This window comes from Apium graveolens, chromosome 2, assembly GCF_009905375.1.
Source record: "Apium graveolens cultivar Ventura chromosome 2, ASM990537v1, whole genome shotgun sequence".
Classification (NCBI taxonomy): Eukaryota; Viridiplantae; Streptophyta; class Magnoliopsida; order Apiales; family Apiaceae; genus Apium; species Apium graveolens.
The window spans coordinates 144,000,180-144,009,913 of NC_133648.1; the positions used below are offsets into that span (position 1 = coordinate 144,000,180).

Sequence of the window (9,734 nt, forward strand, 5' to 3'; positions counted from 1 at the left end):
AAAGTTATCATTGACCGGGTAATGATAAAAGTGGACATTGGGTATATTATGAATCGTATGAGAAATATGAATGATTTAGATGAGATTTAACCCTCCTATTTTAGGAGTGATATTATTGGCCTCTTGTGTGAGCTAGACTATGAAATGCGTGACCACACTCAAATGTTGATTTGATATGATAGTTTACTCGTTGATCAAAGAAACTTGGATTAAACTATGATGAGAATTACACATTACATGCCTCCAGTTTAATCTATAATATTTGGTTAAAATGATTATATTACATTGTACATTATTCACAAAAGGTTTAATCTTCAGTTATTATTACTTGGATAACAATGATGTATTACTAGATGCCGCTCATTGTTTACGATTTTAAATTAGATTTAAAATTCGTTGTCAACGTAATAATAACCTATAGGGTCACACACTAAGAATGCTTGAAAGATTATTTAATTTAAATTGAATTTAAATTATATTAAAATAATTCGAATTATTTATAATATTAATTAAGTATGACTTAATTAATTAGATAAATATTGATATTCGAATTTACTAATATTAATTATGAAATTTATTTGTTAAATAATTAAGTGAGACTTAATTATAATACAAATAGGAATTTCGAATTAATAATAACTCCTAATTAGTTAAGAGTTATAATTCATTTTTCAACTCTCTATATAATATATATATATATATATATATATATATAATATCTCTTGTGTGGCTGATTTTGCAAAAAAATATTTTTTTTTACTAAATCTCTAGCCACCAAAGGAGAAGATGGAGAGAGTAAGAAGAAACGAGTTTGTGCTAGTACACAGTCAATCATTGAGTTCAAGCATTCGCGTGGATACCGATAGAGCGTAGATCGCGAGAGCGGGATGCGTGGTGATTGAACAAGTTTTGGATCTCCATTAGTCAACCAATTGGTAAAGCTTCTTAAGGTAAATAATCCGATCTACGAATTAAATATATGTTTTTCGCATGGATCTTGCGGTGAGTTTCGAAAATTCTGATTTTTTACGTTTTTAATTATTATTTCCGTTGCGTTTATGTGCTCGAAACCCAACATCTCTGTCCTTCTAAATTTTTAAATTTTTTCAAAAAATTTTATTCTGAATAAAAAATTAATATTTAAATTTTTATTGAGAAAAAAATTAAAATAAGTTATAGAATTATACTTTACATACGTCTTAAGATGCGTGCCGAACCGTGAAAAAAATGTAAAATAATGAGAGGACGGATGTAGTAATTTACAAGTTATAACTTTTTTTGAAATTAAATAAAATAATGAAAAAGAGAAAGTTTTAAAACATATGCATAATGTAAAAATTATATAATATATCTTAAAATTTTGATTATTTTAAATTAAAATTTGGGTCAAAATTTTTTTAAAGCTATTTTTGTATATATTCCGAAATATAAATAAAAATAAAAATTTATAAAAATATTACATGAAAACAGGACCAGAGAGCTTGACGGGTATATGAAACGGAGAATGTACCTGATACCCAATTTCTGAATTTGACCATTTATGATGAGAAATGAGCATTCACTTTAATTGCCCAAACGGTCCTGTAAAATTGGAAATGAGCATTGAGGCCATTTAAGCTCAAATTCTGTGCTGCCAAACATGCATTATATTAGCTATGAAGAATCAAGGAATGCTACTCATAATTAAATTTTAAGATATTGTATTAATAATTGACTAAACAAATTAATTTGGAGCCAAGTGTCTGTCTCTTTCCTGCCTGTAGAAAAAGAAAATGAAAGCAAATCGGAAGGCTGGGAAGTAGACAAAGCATTGCACTCATGGAAGAAAACTGTAAAGCATGGAAGCAAACAAAGCATTACAATCCTGGAAGAAATTGGAAGCCTGGGAACTAGACAAAGTATTGCCCCCTGTTGGCTAATAAGTGTGTACATTAAAATCCAACTACATAACTCACACTACTTTCTTCAACTTAAATAATACACATTACACGTTCTGCTCCATATCAAATCATTGTTGTTGTTTATTTATCGCTCGCAATAAGTTTAAAATGAAATCCTTAAAGCTTTGCTGTAAGTGCAGTAAAAGTCACCCATCTGTCAACAAAAATTTGATGCAGTGACTAATTAAGAGTTCGACTCCTAATATATGTGTATATAATAAATTAACAAAAAAGGGATTGACTGACCCCTTGAATTCAGGGTCGGAAAAAGGTGTTATATTTCTTCAAAGATGATAATAAGGTTGTGTTCACTTGGGGGAATGGAATGAGAAAGGAATAGAATGAAAAATTATATACAAATTGTACGAAGAAAAAAGTATATATGAGTGAAATTATGATGAATATGAGATAGTCTAAGGTAAGAAAATTGATGCAGAAATGGAATGAGAATTCCTTCCAAAATATGTGGGTTAGAATTCTAATTCAAATACTTTGGAATGTAATGGAAGAAGGAATGAAAATTTTAAACATTTTCATTAAACTCAGCCAAATAAGAGTTCAAATTTCATTCCATTCTCGCCTCATTTCATTCCATCAATGTGAACACAGCCTAAGTAGTTTAAAATAGGAGGTAACAATTATTCGCAGAAAACTGTGCTCTACGTTTATATATGCATGCGATAATAACTTGTGAATAGTGACCCGAAAATTATATATATATTTATTGCTTCTAGTGATCAGAATTCAGTTGTCAAGGGCAAAGACTAATAATCAGAAATTAAAATTTAGTGGAAAATAAAGATATAGAACATCAATATCAAGTTTCAGCATCTTTTTATTATGCTTCTAACTGCTAGCTTGTGAAAATTTAAACCTACCACCACCTTCCTTGCCCTACTTATTACTTGCATACTGCATATGCATACTAGCTATATTATATATAAATAGATCCTTCGTTACCCTCAAGAAGAAAACAAGTAGATGTCTCAAAATTATTGACTAAATCAATAAGACTTCTTCTTCCAATATTTCTCTTCTGTGTCAGATCTTCTATCCTTTTTTGTCTACATTAAAAATATATATATGGGGAAGAAAATGAGTATTGTGCAAAGAAAGAGCAGTACTTGTAGCAATAGTGCAATTAGTCACGAAAAGGAGAATCTTAACCATTTGGTTGAGGTATTGAAACCTAGGGTCTATATTACTAACCTTTCAAACTTCAAATCTCTTGTTCAGGAGCTTACTGGAAATGAAATTTCTGTTTCTCCTCCACTGATAATTTCGTCACAATCATCAATATCCTCCATGACATCGCAACTAGCCGATGATCAAGTCCAGCTTATGCAAAGTAATAATTTTGTAGATCAGGATTGTTACTATGGTTTACAAGAAAGTAGTCCTGAGCGGTCTTTTGAACGTTCATGTTCTGATATTATTGATATTCCTTTAACGACGTCTGATACATGGGATACTTCAGAAGAATTAATTAGGTCCACTGAAATTCTGAGTAATGACATAGTATTTGATCAATTTCATTCTTCTTCATTTGGGAGCTACGAAGACATGAGTCTTCTACAATATGGGGACGTGGTGGATTATTCATGGATTTCGGAGATGGAAAATCCTTTTGTTTACTACCATGAGGCTCCTATAATGCCAGCAGAGGTTGGTGAGTATACTTATGATCATGTTTCAGAAATGTTGTGATAGCAGTATTGCTCGATAGTTTATCAACGTGCATGAATGTGTGTTTGTATTCAGGTTCATAAGATGTAAGATGCTGTGTATATATCAAGGAAACTTATCTCAACTATTATGGTATTTGATTCAGCTTATTCAGACAAACATAGTTAATAATTTCTCTGAGAAACTACTCTACCTAAGCTGGACCAAACATCTCCCACCGACATGTATAGCTGCTAGCTGTGGAAATGGCTAGCCTTAGTTCGGTTATCATTAACAATTGTATATAGATGCTATTATGATTCATGAGTCTGAGCAATGTATGTTTGGTATGTGATATATGCGTCATCTTAACTTAATATAGATTCATTCATCTTTGTACCTCCTCAACTTGGATCATATCTCTGTCGTGCAATCAAGAACTTTAAATATATTTACCATCCTTCATCTAATTCCTGCACATTTGTTCCTCATGTATTACTTTAGTTTAATTTTGATTTTCAGTCTTCACCGCGTTAAAAATAGGATTAAAATCTTATATGCAAAGATTTTTATCAAGAAAAATGTGACCCTATTACATATACACAGCATGAATATGTGACTGAAAAAAAGTTCAGATTGGTACATTGAAATTGAAAATTTACCAAAACACTTAAAAGTTAAAATGCAGTAGCAGAATAATCAAAAGTGATCCTTTTATCTTTTCCATTGTCAACATAGCCGCATTTGTTAATGTCGAGTTCAGATATGAGAACTGGTCACATCTCTCTATATTCATGTACAAAATATATAATCCACTGTTAATTTTGTTTCTGTGTAGTTGTCTGTTTTACAAATTGATTAAATTATTGCAAATTACAGTTACACACAATTTTAAATTCAAGTCACAAAGAGTTACAGAAAACAAGCAGTAAATATACATAATAAACCTATGAAACAGACACAGTTGGATTATTTGAATATGATTAAAGGTGAGAGTTTAGTATTCATTCTTCATGGTTTGTTAAAAAATACTGAAGCACTCACCCTTCCAACTTCCAAGTGCTGTTAAAATGTCAACCTATAATGCTAATATAGCAGTAAATTGCAATCATTATCCGTAAAACTTAATAAGCAAAAAACAGATATCATTCAAAAAAGCATATTGTTTTATAGTATCAGAAGTGGTATCAGGTATGTAATATAAACAAGTTCCAGCTTCAGTTATCTGTAACCACAAAATGTATAGCTTGTCCTGGGCCTATAATGTATCAGCTAACATTCTAAGAACTAGTATCTATCTTGTTATCAAAAATTTGGGAAAATACCATATATTCTTGTATAAAAGCTGCCGATTAGCTTGAGTTTGAGTATACAAGGACTGCAGCTGCGTACTTATGAGCTTGCTATTACATAAAGCCAACTGAAGTTCCAAATCATCAGACCACCATTGCTTCAACCCATGTGCCTCTTGAAATTTTTGCCTTCCCTTTGACAACACAAAAAGCTTTGCTGCAGCAGCTTGCCTGTTTTCCAAACTAGCATTCTCATTGTCATTCTCTTCTGCTCCAGCAGGATCACTATAATAGCAGCAGATATAGTCACTTTCGTTCACATACAAGTGAGGTACCCATCCAATATTAGAAGTACTTGCATATGCCCTGACTTCACTGCTAGCTGGAGTTTCATTACTATAAGAAAGCATTGATTTGAGCCACTTCCAAGAAAAAACCAGCTTTCTCTCTAAATTTCTTTTAACTTAATCCTAGTGAGACAGAAGGTGGATTAAACAAGTGAGTGTCCACAAAGATACCGTCTTTAGCTAACGTTTTTCCCACTTGAAGGGCAAATCCAGCTCCTAAAGAGTGGCCTGCAACACATACATTGCTACCTCCATACATATCTGAAATCGCTTTCAGTGTCATTAGTGCTCCTTTGAATCTTACAGACCCTTCTAAACTCTCCCAAGCTACAAAACGAAGGTCATCTTCTATATCGCGTCTAAATGTCGGTCTTCTAAGTAATGTACCTCTTAGTACTAACACAGCCCTAGGAGCACCGGTGGGTCTCATGAGGATGTAGTCTGCTAAAGCAGCAGTTGGATCCCATTCTAGTATAGCACCATATATGGAGCCATCTCGGTTGTCAAATAAAGTTTCTGACAGCTTGTACTTCAAAGGTATCCACCACTTTGGGGAAAGAGCATTTCCTTCTGTCTTGTTTTCTTGCCTGTCAAGTTCGAGCAGGTACACAGCTTGTACGAAACATGCAATGACTGTTCACCTGTAATCCTCATTCTTCCTGAAAAAATTCATTAATGTAGCATGAAAAGATTAAGTCACAGACCTTTTGTACTCTAGAAAAAAGTTGATAAATTGTACTTTGTATCTATGTTCATAAAGGCGTACAAGAAGTGTAGCCACCTATATATAACTCTCTTCATTTAACAACGCATGGATGATATATACGACTCCACAATCCCAAGCTACATTATGCGGCATACTGTATGCCAGTTTAACTAATTCACTATCATATATAAGCATCTCTCTGTTAGGAGTATGGATTTAGAATCCACTGAAACAATAAAAAACAGAGACAAATATTGTTACACTATAGCTGGAAGCTGGTGAGCAGTGACCGTGCATTCTGTGAAGGGACACAGAAGCTCAAGTTGCTTATGAAGGAAGAATGACAATAAGCTGAGACCTTTCTTTTCGAGGGGTTTCTCCTAGATCAGACAAACCTCTGGAGACTTATAGATAAGTTATACCTAACTTCTTTTACTGCAGCAAGACAATGACCACCTAGATTGTAAATAATTATCAAGCAACAAACTCACAAGACTTTAGCGCTACCTCTACGCACATTCATCCTCATAGACCTGAAAGTTGGTTCCTACGATATTATTTGTCAGAAAACTAAGTGTCAACGTAAATAGTTTGTTAAATTACCTTCAGACCGTTAGTTAGTTGTATAATAACAGACGAGTAAGATAAATACAATACAAGAATCTCCAAATTATATAGATCCTGCCATAGACTTAAAAAAAAAATCTTATGCTCACAGGATATATTTCTTAATTTGTCACCTATCACATCATAAGTGAAGCAAGAGGCCACTGTAAAGATTCTTTCATTGACATTATACAAAATCTGAATCCTGTATGGCCAGAAGAGAAGTCAATGGGGGCAGGACAAAGGAAAAGTCACCCTATACTATTAGTAGAATTTTTTTGAAAAGATTTAATTACCAAACAGAACAATTAAAAGTTTATGTATAAAACCTTACTGTAGTTTGAGATATTCCTGGATAAAATAGTACTTAAGTTGTATCCAGTCCCCCCCCCCCAATGAAAAGGTCACAGTTGAAATTCTAAGAAGGGATAGGAGATAGGAGCTCTATTTTACATGAATGAACTAGGCTCTTTATTAAAGACTTCAAAAATTAGAACCTAGAAGAACCTCAAGTAGCTGGACCATATATATACGTTTTTCCCCAAACTACCCTTTTACATGCTTTTCTCCTCCGTGATTTCATTTACAATTTTGCATTCCATTCTACTCATCAAAACGAATCATTAGTCCTTAAGAAACTAAACACCGATTTAAAGCTGAACTAGTGACAAAATTAAATTCCAATCAAACATATCTAGTATATCTCACTCAAAAGTAGAGTCTCTGCTGAGACACATCTAATCTTTGTTGTAATTATTTAAGATAATGTATATATATATATATCCAACATTTAACAAAAACCAATACTCCCTTGGCAAAACACATGTAATAATAGTTTAAGAGGTAAACAAACAAGATATCAAAATACAAGTCTAAACAACATCAAATACACAGGACAAAGTGATTAGAGTAAAACCATACCAACTAGAGTTAGAGAGATCTCTCCAATTAAGAGAAGAAACTTTACGGGGTCCTGATACATGAAACGCGTACGGATGATTACTATTATCACAATTTTCGTTAGAAACAGCACATCTATCTGTAGCCTCTGTTTCTTCTGCTGCTGAATTTTTATTCTCTTTCGAAACCAGCACCGTCTTATCTGTCACCATCTCCTTTGCATTGTTCTTCTTGGCAATTCCTAGCGTGTTTGTATATGCACATGTTTTGTTGCGTGAGGGTGAGGGAAGAAAAGATATTAGGGATGAAATTTGTACGTGCATGTTTTGTGTACGATTTGCATCCTGTTGTTCAACTGATTCCGAGGATTATTAATGGTCCAGATTTGTTTTTGATTAAATATAAAAGCTTTAGGACAAAAAACTGACCGACAGTTGGACACTTTTCGTTACACGCAATTACACGCAACTCTCCCTGCCATTCATAATTCGTTAAACTTTCCGACGAGCATTCTCATTAAATTTCTGTTACTTCTTTGCCGTGATATCTCTTATTTCATATTATTAAATTTCTTCGATTTAATCAGGAAAAATTACTTGTTCTTCGAATCAATTTGAATCTTGTACTTTTAGAACAGTTACATACACGTCATTGTTCCGTTGATAGCTTCCCGACGATCTTTATTTGACGTTTCAGTCGTATTTGTCTTCTCTTTCTAATTCTATCGGTGTATACGGAGTCTTCTTCGAATCAAACTCAACTTGATTCTATAGTAGAAAATCATTCTTCATCAGGTTATTTTTTAATCTATCATATTTAATCTTTTTTCATATTAGTTGAAAGTAGTTTCAGTGAAATATCATTCTAATTTATAATTTTCAGATGAATTTCGTTTCGTTTATAATTGCTCAAATGTTGAGTTTATCCTATAGATTTGTTGTAAGGTTTGCTTAATTTTGATTTGTATTAGGCCTGATTCTAATTTGTTATACAAATTAATCCTTTTATGGTAGATTCAACATGAAATGATCTGGTTTGTGAGTTTTTTTATACTACCTATCACTATAAAATGATTTTTTATTGATTAAGATGATTTAAGGTTCTATAGTAGCATTAGATAAAATATTGTAGTCTTTAATAGAATCAAATCATTATTCATTCAAATATATAGTTTTGTCTGTGTTATAAGTTCTTAAATTGATATTTTTAATTTTAATTATATTCTATACTTAAAATTAAAAAGGAAATGTTGATAAACTTTACAAAAGTCGTTAGTTGATTCTATGATTTTGAAGATTAATATATAAGAGTTTTCCATGTGTTTCACTTCTGATGTCCTGAGTATGTATAAATGTTTACGTTGATCCATGTTCGGATAGTATTGTAGAATATTTCTTCAGTTACACAAAATAACAAAACTGATACATTTTTAGATAGTATTGAACTGCTTGTTGCTTGAAGGAGGCATTTTGTAGTGTCATCCCCTGCCAATAGTGTTAATGAGCTTCGTATTTTCTCTGTATTCAAGTGCATATAGCCCTCATTAAATATGATACATGTTCGTAGATCAAGAAGAAAATTAGTAGGATCATAACCTTGTCCTTTCAGTGTCGTGTACTATGTTCTTAGTTTTGACATATAGACTCCCTAACTTTGGTGTGGCAAAAATTGGGAGCAGGCAGCATGATAATGTTTCCTATTCATCTTGCTAAAAAGTAACTGATAGGTATCACACATGCAGGCTATTAGAGAAATTTTTGGAACACTTGATTGGCATAAATATATGCAACTAGTCATTGTGCCCGCTGTGCTATGGCGTTGAAAATATAAAATTGAGTTTTCGAAAAACATTGAATTGTCACAATGTAAAATTTTATAATCCACTGTAATTATACTTCTAAGTGTTTAAAAATAAATTTGATGTCCCAAGACATTACATATGTACATCGTATATTAAGAAATTGGTTGTTCAATAAGATTTTAGAAAAGTTCAATTATTTAGGCAAAACTAATAAATTTGGCAAATCATAACACTGCCACAAAACATATTAAGGGAATAACTTGATGTTTTAAGTCCCAGGAATGTTGATAGTATTGTAAAGGGTATACAGTTTCCTTGTAACAATTATTGGTTTAAAATTTGTCCAATTAATATCAATTTTATTATATTTATATTCTTTGTAACTGTTTACTTTCTCTGTCATTAACACTGAAAGTAATTTACCAAAAAGTGGAGACCTTGTAAGTAAAAAAAATGTAGAAAATGAATTTAAAGAAA

The 9,734-nt window shown here is 32.1% G+C and overlaps 1 pseudogene; it reads right to left on the bottom strand.

Annotated features, from left to right (window-relative positions):
• Nucleotides 1-4,739: 4,739 nt before the first annotated feature.
• Nucleotides 4,740-7,865, bottom strand: LOC141707900 (GDSL esterase/lipase At4g10955-like; annotated as a pseudogene).
• Nucleotides 7,866-9,734: the final 1,869 nt, after the last annotated feature.